This window comes from Tarenaya hassleriana, unplaced genomic scaffold (genome assembly GCF_000463585.1).
Source record: "Tarenaya hassleriana unplaced genomic scaffold, ASM46358v1 Cleome15, whole genome shotgun sequence".
Lineage (NCBI taxonomy): Eukaryota > Viridiplantae > Streptophyta > Magnoliopsida > Brassicales > Cleomaceae > Tarenaya > Tarenaya hassleriana.
The window spans coordinates 2,674,811-2,685,553 of record NW_010964923.1 but is presented as its reverse complement, the minus strand read 5'-3'; the positions used below and the strand labels follow the sequence as shown (position 1 = coordinate 2,685,553).

Genomic DNA, 10,743 nt, shown 5'->3' with positions numbered 1-10,743 from the left:
GTTCATGTGACAATCTCATGCGGGTCAATCTAGTATTCCGTTTTCCAACGAATACCTATGATTGTGATCGTATCCAATACTCATGATCATCTCTATGATCATCTATCACACATCATACTAGTCTTAGTACATCATTGTTCCCACAATGATATATGACTAGAGAGTTTAGTATTGTTCATAACAATACATGGATTTCATAACATATTAAAGTATGCATAACATGTAATGAATCAAACACTCATCTATAAAACCATAGTAAATGTCAATACATCAAATGTATCATAATAAAGCTCATATAACAGTACATCATAGAGCACTAAACCAACACTTTTTAACCCCATGATTCTAGATCCGAAATCTGATTTTCGAAAATCAAAGTATTTAGAGACCTTTGAACGATTCAAAATAAAATGGTTTAACTAATTAGAAATTTACCGACCAATTAACATTTTGATGGTAGTAGGATAATTTTGGGACGATAGTTACTAATTAATATTATTAATTATTAATTAGTTATAGATAAAGAAGATCTCGAGATTGTTGAATCCGATATCAAAGATTAAAATGGATATTTTTAAGATTCATCGTTTTATATCAAGGTGAGAGTACTTAACAAAACTACTCTTTCTTCTATTTATCTAGGCATGAAAAATAGAAAATATAGATATGATGTGGTCAGAATCTTAGAATAGATGCTATCAACTTTCTTGTGAACTAACATGGTAGGGTTGATTGATGATTTGATTGTTTATGATTGATGATTTCATGTAAAGTGACAATTGACTTATTACGTGCATGAAATGTGACTGATTTATTATTGTTATTGTGTGATTACGATGTTTCTCAATATAATTATTGGAGAATTGGAATTAGTGTATTATTGATGTGGATTGAGTTAGAGATTTTAGAAAGATTAAAGATTTTAGAAAGATTAAAGAAGTAAAAAATTGAGTTGGAGATAATGATATAACCTTAGACTATGCTGCAAAATATTTCAAATAGGTTTTGAGACCATGGTACGACTGCAATCCTTATATGATGGTATTATAAGAACGGGAAAATGATTGTGATTCATCTGGAGCGGTAACCCGACCCCGGTGACGATTAAAGAAGGGTTATGACTATTGATTGAGTTTTCAGACCATGGTATGACTGCAATCCTTATGTTATGGTATGATAATGTAACAACCCGAGGCTGCTACAGAATGATAGAGCTATCCCCACAAACCAACACAAGACCTTTTAGTGTATTTTGTCCTCATTCGCACACATCCCGGAAAGTACTTCTCAGGAGGTCACACATCATAAGACTACTCCAAAGCGAGCACGCTTAACTTTGGAATTCTTTCGAGATGGACAACCGAAAAGGTAGATGCATCTTGTTGTTATGAGTAGCTCAATCAATTCCTTTAAGTTATCCTTGACTGTGTAATCTCATACCTACACAGCCCTCAGATCCCTCTCATTCCGGTGTGTTCGATTAATTCCTGTACCCCCTATCCAGAAGTCGTCAGGAGCCGCCCCTTTTCCATACCTCTCGCACCGGTGATCCCTCCCCGCCCTCCTACAGTATCCTGAGTTGTTACAGGCCCATCAGCTTCTGCTTGTTCGTCCTCAAACCACACTATACTGGGAGAGTACCAGCTCTGATACCATTTGTAACGACCCGAGGCCGCTACGGAATGATAGAGCTATCCCCACATACCAACACGAGACCTTTTAGTGTATTTTATCCTCACTCGCACACATCTCGGAAAGTACTTCCCAGGAGGTCACCCATCCTAAGATACTCCAAAGCGAGCACACTTAACTTTGGAGTTCTCTCGAGATGGGCAACAGAAAAGGTAGATGCATCTTGTTGCTATGAGTATCTCAATCAATTCTTTTAAGTTATCTTTGACTGTATAGTCTCATACTTACACAGCCCTCGGATCCCTCTCATTCCGGTGCGTTTGATTCATTCATGTACCCCCTACCCGGAAGCTCGTTAAGAGTCGTCCCTTGTCCATGTCTTTTGCACCGGCGATCACTCTCCGCCCTCCTACAGTATCCTGGGTTATCACATATAACAACCCAGTTATAACTGCGATTCATGTAGAGCAGTAACTCTGACCTCGACGGCGATCCAAGAAGGATTATGGCTATTGGTTGAGTTTTAAAATGGTAACCCGATCCCGACACGATACAAGAAAGGTTATAATCATTTGTTTTGTTTTAAAGAAAATGGTTTTAAGCAAGTTTGTAGGGGTAATGAGTGGTACTAAAATCTAGACTCACTATAAAAGATTGAGCAAAAAGAAGTTAAGAAAACTAATGAATCTTTTTTTATTTAAGTGTTGACTATGAATGTTTCCTTTTTTATTGTCTATATTGGGTACGAAAGCGAAGTTTATATTCATAGAATCTCACTAAGCTATTAGCATAGCTTACCCATTTATTTTTCTGATAGGTGATAGGTAAATCAGATCATGTGGTTTGACTCGATAGTTGTGTGAAACACAAAGATTTAGAATATTTTTTTAGTTTATGAGTTTAACAATTGAGACTTTTATTGTTGAATGTCATTGTTTGAGACCTCCACTATAAACATAAGATGATATGGTTTGATATTGGTAAATTGAGGTTTTTTTAGAACTCAATCAAGTCAGATACCGGAATTTAAAGATTATCTGAATCCGAACTCGAACTCGAATTTTTAATGAAATATTATCCAAACTCAAACCCGACTTGGTCGGGTACCGCGGATATTGTTAATTGATAACTTGGATATTTAAATAAAATCCTACATAAAAATAGTCCAAATATTAAAAAAATAAAAATATATTGTTGATTGATTACATGATTTTCTTCTCACTTATTTGATATGGTGTCTGGCATTTTTCACCGATTTTGCGCTAGTTGTAAGCATTCTAGATCATGTAAGGTCACTGTTTTGGTTTGTTTTGTTCTTTGGTATTTGAATAGGTATTCATTTGTAAATGATAGCCAAAGGAGTGAAATTTACAAATTTCAAAGCAATACGAACGAAACGGACACATTTAGTATGAAATCTGATATCAAGCTAGAAAGTTAAATATAAATCTATAAAACATGTTCAAGTTAGAGAATTGACACGTCGTGTTGCATTCAACACAGTTGTGTCCATTCTATGTTCAAGTGAAGTTTTACTCAAAGAATTAGGATGACCCGTGTTGCATTCGACAAGGTCTGTCGATTCTGTGGGTAATTATTTTTTCACAGAAACTTCTTTTTTTCTTGAGACTTTGATATGTAAACAAGACCTAGCTATCAAATCTATAAGAGATGATGTCTTACTTTAGAAGAATCATTAGAGAGCCAACGAACACAAGAGATAACCAAGACATTTATAGTTTTTCGAGGGCAGAGATTAAAGAACCGTTGAGAGATCATTTGCGAGTTTTTTTCTCTATCTGTACTATGTTTCCCTTTATTAATTTGAATTTTTTTTTGTTATACGTTATGAGTAGTTTTTTTACTATGACTAGTGATCTAGTCTTGTAGGCATTTTGTTTGGTTTTTATTTCGTTTGATCTTCTTGGTATGTTGATTAATTGATCTTAAAATTTGATTTTACAACGAGAGTTGAGAGTTAGATTCGCAACGAATTTATCGAATGAATTGATTAGATCTTATGAGAGATAGTCTAATTGATTTAAGAGTTGTGATGGTGTTTGATAATGCGTTAATTTAGTCTATATGGTTGAAAGATCTATAGGTTAAATTTTCGATTCGTCCTCATATTCCTCATAATTAGAAGACTCCCACGAGTCACTCCTTATTTGTACTATTTCGCACCGTTGGTCATTTTTTCGCCATCATCAATGGCACAATTATCACATATATAACAATACATAGAATCTCTAAGAATATAGTTTAATTTAGAAAAAATTACATAATTCTTATTTTTTTTATATAAGTTAATAAATTTTTTTATAAATGTTTTACAAATTGACGAGTTTTTGAAATATTAATAGACTAATTAAAGTGTACTTTAATAATTAAAATTTTAATCTATTTATATAAATTTTATAAATATAATTATATAAAAAGCTTAAGAATTTAAGTATTTTAGGTAAAAATGCTTTAAGAATTGTTTATATGGATTTTTTTCTTTAAACTTTTTTTGGTATAATTTTTTCATTAAACTTACTTTTTGGACAATAAATAAATCATAACATAAGCTATTTCACCCTATTAATCATTCACATTAATTTTGTTTTGTTATAGTTGGAAGGCTTTTTATATGCTTATTCATGTTAGGTTCACTTGCTATTTGACGTATCAAAGAAAATGTCAACAAATTGAAACAACTTATTTTTCGGTCGTTAGAAGTATGTGCAAGTTAGTCAAATGACATTTTTTGAGATGTTGAAACCAGATCAAACATCTATATATATACACACACACATATATGGACGCACACATTAATACATCCAATATATAAAAATAATAATTTAGATCTTTTCTTAATATAAAAAATATTAACCATTTTTTCTCGACCCATTTTTAATATTCTATTACGCTGAAAACATTTTGTCAACTCACATTACTGGAGAGTAATTATCACTATTCTAGTTATTTATGATAATAATATACGAAGAAAAATATAGTAGTAATATATAAATTTTATTCTAACAGAATCTGAAAAATAAGAGTTCCTAACCAAATTGTTAATTATAAATTTAAATAGTTTTTAAAATTGGAGGATTTCTGTATTTAATAATATGTTCATTGTTCAATGACTCTAGTCATGTATTGGATGAGGAATGCCTAGGGTTCGTTTTCATGACGTGCATAGTGCCTTTGGTCTATGTTGATAGGTAGGGTTACCGAAAACTGGAATCCTTGTTGTTACCACATCAAGCATGTGCTGCATGTTTTGGTACGAAGCATCCCTCCACGTTATTCATTTTTCTTTTTCTTTTTTTTTTCAACGATGAGAAATCCATCGTATAATACTTCGGCCGGACACCGACCGACCCCAAAGGTCGGAGGATATCTCAGACAGTAAACCCTCCACCTCCACGTAATAGCTGGAAAATCGCGCGGAATAGATAAACTAATCGAAACTGACCAAATCAAGGGAAAACTCATACCTCAGAAAGAATCGAATCCACAACCTCATATAGATAGAGCTTGTCATTTTCCAATTGATTTAATAATTCTTCAAATTGTTTAAAAGTATCATATTGATTCTTAATATAAATTGACCAAAATAATACTGTTGTAGAATGTTACTGGTACGTGAGATATCCAAACACATCAGAATTTTATACTATATATGCAGCACCAGATTTAATAAATTCGATTTAACAAATTCTGAGTTTTTAATTAGAAAAAGATACATATTTTGACTTTACTAGCATTAGTTGTAAACACTATAAGATTCTTTGTGATTTCAGTTTTTTACCTGGTATTCGAAGAATAATTCACGGCCGTATACATCTCGATAAGAGAGGGGAGAGTTAGGTTTTTATTGTACCGGATTTATTATTATTTCGAACCGATTTTATTAAAACGAGTTTATTAAATCAGGTTCTGCATATCATCGTCATATATGATTTTATAACAGTATTATTTTAGTCAACTTACGTTAAAAATCAATATGACATTTTTAAATAACTTTAGAAATTATTAAGTTATTTTTTTAAATTTAAACATAATTAGACACAGTAAAAAATATAAAATTATTTTTTCACCAAATGGCAAGTTTGAGAATTTTTAGGAGTTTTTTTTTTCCATAATATTAGTGGTTTGTCCTTAATTTCAATTTATATTCGACTTCTTTCACAACTAACCGTAATAGAAATACTCCAAATCAAATATATGAAACCTATAAAAGTCCAATCATATTATGCTTCTGGAAAAGAAAGTATAGACAAAAACTATAGTACCTGTTCAAATTTATGTTGTATTTAACTTTCATTCGTATTTCTATCTAGATTCGATTTTTGTTATAAAAAACTATTTATTTTCTTAAATTTGTTTTCCATGAATCGTTTGATTTAAATATCTAGATTGATTTCAATCATTGCTATTCAATTGATTTTATTTTATTTTCGAGATCAAATTACTCCTTTTAAAAGGTATTTGGGTTTGGGTATTTTGAGAAAGCTTTAATTTTTTTATTATAAAAAAAATTGGGATATTAGAAACGAATGAAAAATTATAATAAAAAAGGAGATGCAGTTTCAACACGTGTATATACATGGAACGAAATGTGAATAGCCCACAGAAGCTGTGCAATTGTACGACCAGAGGGGGACCAAAGCAAAATTAAATAAAAATAAAATCTCCAACTTCTAACTTCTATCATTTTTCTTCAACAAACATTCAAAATGAAACAAACGGCAAAGAGAAAGACAAGAAAAAAAAATGCATAAATACAAGGGGTTGTCTCGAGAATTTTTTTTCAGGGACTTTTTTTTTTATAATTAGAACAAAACAAAAAAAATTAATTTGTGAATTATATATAAAAAAAAAATCAGACTTTGTAGATTAAATATTTTCTCCAAATCTCAAGACCATTTTTTCTATCTCTTTACATTCTCTAGGCTCTTCCGTTCGTTTGATTCGTCCATATTCATTATTATTTCGAAGATTTTAGATTCTTTTACTAATTTTTCTCTCGTAACATCGTCTTAAACAATTCAAATTTTGATAACTCAAGCGGTGAAATAGGAACATAAATTATTTGTCCCGTTCCGAGTTTGAACTTTGAAAAATTTTTATATCCCAAAATCACATTGTTGGTATCCGATCTCAAAATTAATCATCCAAGATATTTGGTTACCCAAAGGTATTAATATTTTTTATAAAATAATTATATAGTAATATGTTGTTATTAAATTAATGGTTATAAACGGGCGTTTGAAGTGAAATACGGGGTGAGAGGAGAGAGGGGCACATGGCCCCAACATGTCGTGGGAGCATTAGGACAATATTAAGGAAGGAAGAGATCCATATGTAAGGGTGAATATGAGCATAGTCCCCACCATTTCCCCTTCTTCAATCCCTAAATCCAGACATCTTTTGTTCCCATGTGCTTCTTATTTAAAGTTCCATTGCTCACAACACACACCTGTCTCTCTCTCTCTCTCTCTCCAAATATATATATAGATAGAGAGAGGGGTGTACGTATATATGTGTGTATAATTGTGTATCTATATCTATCTCTCTCTATGTATGTATCTATGTCTCTCTCTCTCTCCATATATATAGATCGAGAGAGAGGGGTGTGTGTATATATATATGTATGTGTATCTCTCTCTGTGTATGTATGTTTCTATGTCTCTCTCTATATATATAGATATAGAGAGAGAGGTGTGTGTATGTGTAGATATGTATGTATGTATGTCTCTCTCTCTCTCTCCCTCTCCCAAATCCAATTTCTCGGGGAGAAATATATCAAAAACCAAAAACATCGACGTAACGTTTCGACCCCCCACCCCCATTTGTCCGATTGCGCCAATACTGTTAATTAACCATCTTTTGCATTTTTTTTTTCTTTTCCTATCAAGTCACATCATTTCTGTGATCGATCAATGGATCTTTAGCTAAGATCCATCTGTTCATTTTCTTACATGTTAGAAAGTGCGTGTAGTTTTGAAATCTTGTCTTTTCTGTTCGATGAATAAAGAATGCAGATATCTTTACCAAGAGATCTATGATTCGGTTCCGAATTTTAACTCTCCACTAAACAGAGAAACCGAATGTTTTGAATCCCAAATAATAGCTGCGTAGAATCTCGTTATCTCAAAATAAAACCTAATTATTACAACCAATTTGAGATAATCCATGCTGGAATATTCATAATTGTTTGTTACATGATTTTAACATTGATGTAACGCCCTGCAAACGCTAATTACGTTGAAACTATTCTCATCGACCAATATGAGATTTTTTAACTATGTTTTATCCTCACTCGTACATCTTATTAGTTTGCATAACTTACTCAATTTTCATTTACCATCACGACCCTTCGGGTGCGGAAGTAAACCTACCGGTTCTACGCAATAACCTACAAATCATGTGGAACATGTAAACAAACAGAAATTGATAGGTTCAGGGGAAACTCATGCTCTAGACGATTGAACCCATACCTCCAACTAGAAGGACAAGACTCTCAACCAACAGAGTTAGGGAATTCCCGCATAATCAATTCACTTTAAGTTATGTTCGATTGTATAGTCTCATAACTACAAAAAGCTTTCGAATCCCTAACATTTCGATGTATTCGATCGGTATTTATATCCCTTCCGCCTAGAAATCTGGCAGAAATCGCTCATTATATGTGCATTTCGCACCGACCCAGCAAAAAGAAAGAAGGATTGTCCTATTTTCATGACAGAAGGTGCACAAACCTCTTGAGATTATGTACATATATACTTACATAAAATATTTAAATACAACATATTTTACTAGATGCACACTTACTATTTAATTATAGATAGCTTAAATGAATTGATTGTAACATATGGTATTCACTAATATAACTATTTCGTAGGTTTTAACGTGGATGTGCTCTCGTGTACATCAAGAATTTTGAGGTTGAAGTTGGCATTCAAGATTATTAGAATGCTAATTAATTTGAGTTAGAGACATTCCATTATGGAGAAAGCCAAAGATCACATGGGCTGTTGAGATTTTTAAGAACAAAGAAATAGTTCTTTTTGTTCCTCCCTTAAATTATATTTTTTATAGTTTTATATTTTTTTCTGAATAATAAACTAAATACGGATGCATATATGTACACATCATGCCCATTTGTTGCATGCAATTATGCCTTTAAACTCTTTGATTTGTAAACTTTAACAAAGTGGCAAATCTCTCTGGTCAGACTCTGAGTTTCTTCTTTATTTTTTTCTTTTTTTTGGTGCCCTTTTACAATAAATAATTAGACGAAAATGGAGAATAATAATAATAATAATAATAATAGTCAAAATCTCAACTATATTTTTTTTCGACCAATATTAATAGAATACACAAAGATAATTTTATAAATCCGGAATCCAATAGATTTCACCAACATACCATAAAAATTTTATGATTTATCAATTAATATACTCATAATATCTATGGTTTGAATAATAACGCTAGTTTTTTTAGTAGAATATTAATAAAAGTTAGTGTGAGAAAATAAATTCTAAGAAAAGTATTAACAAATTTAGATTAAACATTTAAAGAGAGGTCGTGGGTCCATCACGCCTTCGAATCTATTAAATGATACCAAATGTAAATATAAAAATAAAAAGGCTTGTTGAAGTAGAGACAATTGCAGTCTTACATGCATGAGGCTGCAATTGAAATTTTGATTTATTTCTATTAGTAAATGGAAATATTATGGAGAGACATATCTATTGAATCTGAATAATGCTTCAAAATATATTATTTTAAAAATAATTTTGATATAATTTTTTGATTAATCCAATTTTAGTTGACAATAATAATTGAAAAAAAAAGAAAAAATATATTATTTAGAAACTAGTTATTATTTTTAATGAAAATCAAGATATTTGATATAAAAATTAGATAAACATAAAATTTTAAATATTAAAAATATCAAACTTAGAAATAACCAAATATATCAAAATTGACAATGCATGTTGATTTACTGTATTTTGTTTCTACTTTTCCTGATTTATGATATTGTTTGAGAAAGTTGAGAATTTACACTACAATAAAAAAAGACTCATATAATTAATTTCAATTGGTTAAATGATAGCCTAAAAACACTTGGTTTTAATTTGTCATATGGGGTTTTGTTACTCGTGGAATTTTTCTATTGGTAAATTTCCTATGTCTATGATGTAAAAAAAGCCTCTCGCGTTAATATTTTTATATTTTTTTATCTATAAAAACTCAAACTGTCCGGTGAAAAAAAAAACATCTATAAATCAATAAGAGAATGTAATCGATTATATATATATATATATATGTATGTATCGCTCTTGCACATTTAATTTCAGCATATGCACACACCAACAAAGAAAACGACAAAAACTATGAAATTTGCCGTCTGCAACAATTAATCGTTATATTATTACAAGAGAGTTTTTTTTTTTGGTTAAAGTATTACAAGAGAGTTAATTACGTGGAACAAACACATAAAAAAAAACAAACTAAATTCTGATCGAATGTGCTTAACGACAATTTCTATTTGAACCCCAAAAAAAAAACAAGAATAAATCCTATTACAATCACAATCATATGAATCGAGGAAAAAAAAAATCTGAATTAGTTATGTGGAACAAACTCTAGTTTTATTATATTATCATTTTAATATAGAAACCCTCCTTCCTTCGTTGACCCTTTGATGATCTCCAATGGCGGCCCCTACGCCGTTGGCTTTGCCTCTCTCTCTCTCTCTCTCTCTCTCTCTCTCTCTCTCTCAAAAGCTCGAATAGCTCAGAAGCAAATAGTCCAAAAAGAAACAAGATAAGGAGAAACCAAACTCGAAAAAAAAAAACATTTAATTAAAGACGAATTAAAAGCTGCAAAAAAGAGAGGAAAAAAATCGCCTTTTTAACATTTCATTCCCTCTTTCTCCGGCATTCGTATAACCAAAATACGAGACACACCAAAGAAGCACCAAAAAGAAAGAGAGAAACCCTTTCGCTCTCTTTGTGTGTTTCCTCATCTCTCCCTCTCTCTCTCTCTCTCTCTCTCTCTCTCTGTGTTTTCTGGTTTCCAACAATGGAGGATGAAACGAATTGGCTGAGA

At 31.3% G+C, this 10,743-nt stretch overlaps 1 protein-coding gene across 1 annotated transcript in view; it reads left to right on the top strand.

Annotated features, from left to right (window-relative positions):
• The first annotated feature begins 10,479 nt into the window (after nt 1-10,479).
• LOC104809004 (cytochrome P450 734A1) overlaps nt 10,480-10,743 on the top strand; it is a 15,496-nt gene continuing 15,232 nt past the window's right edge. The window contains exon 1 of the mRNA XM_010534878.2: nt 10,480-10,706. The gene's annotated coding sequence lies outside the window, so the exon portion shown is untranslated. The remainder of the gene's footprint in view (nt 10,707-10,743) is intronic.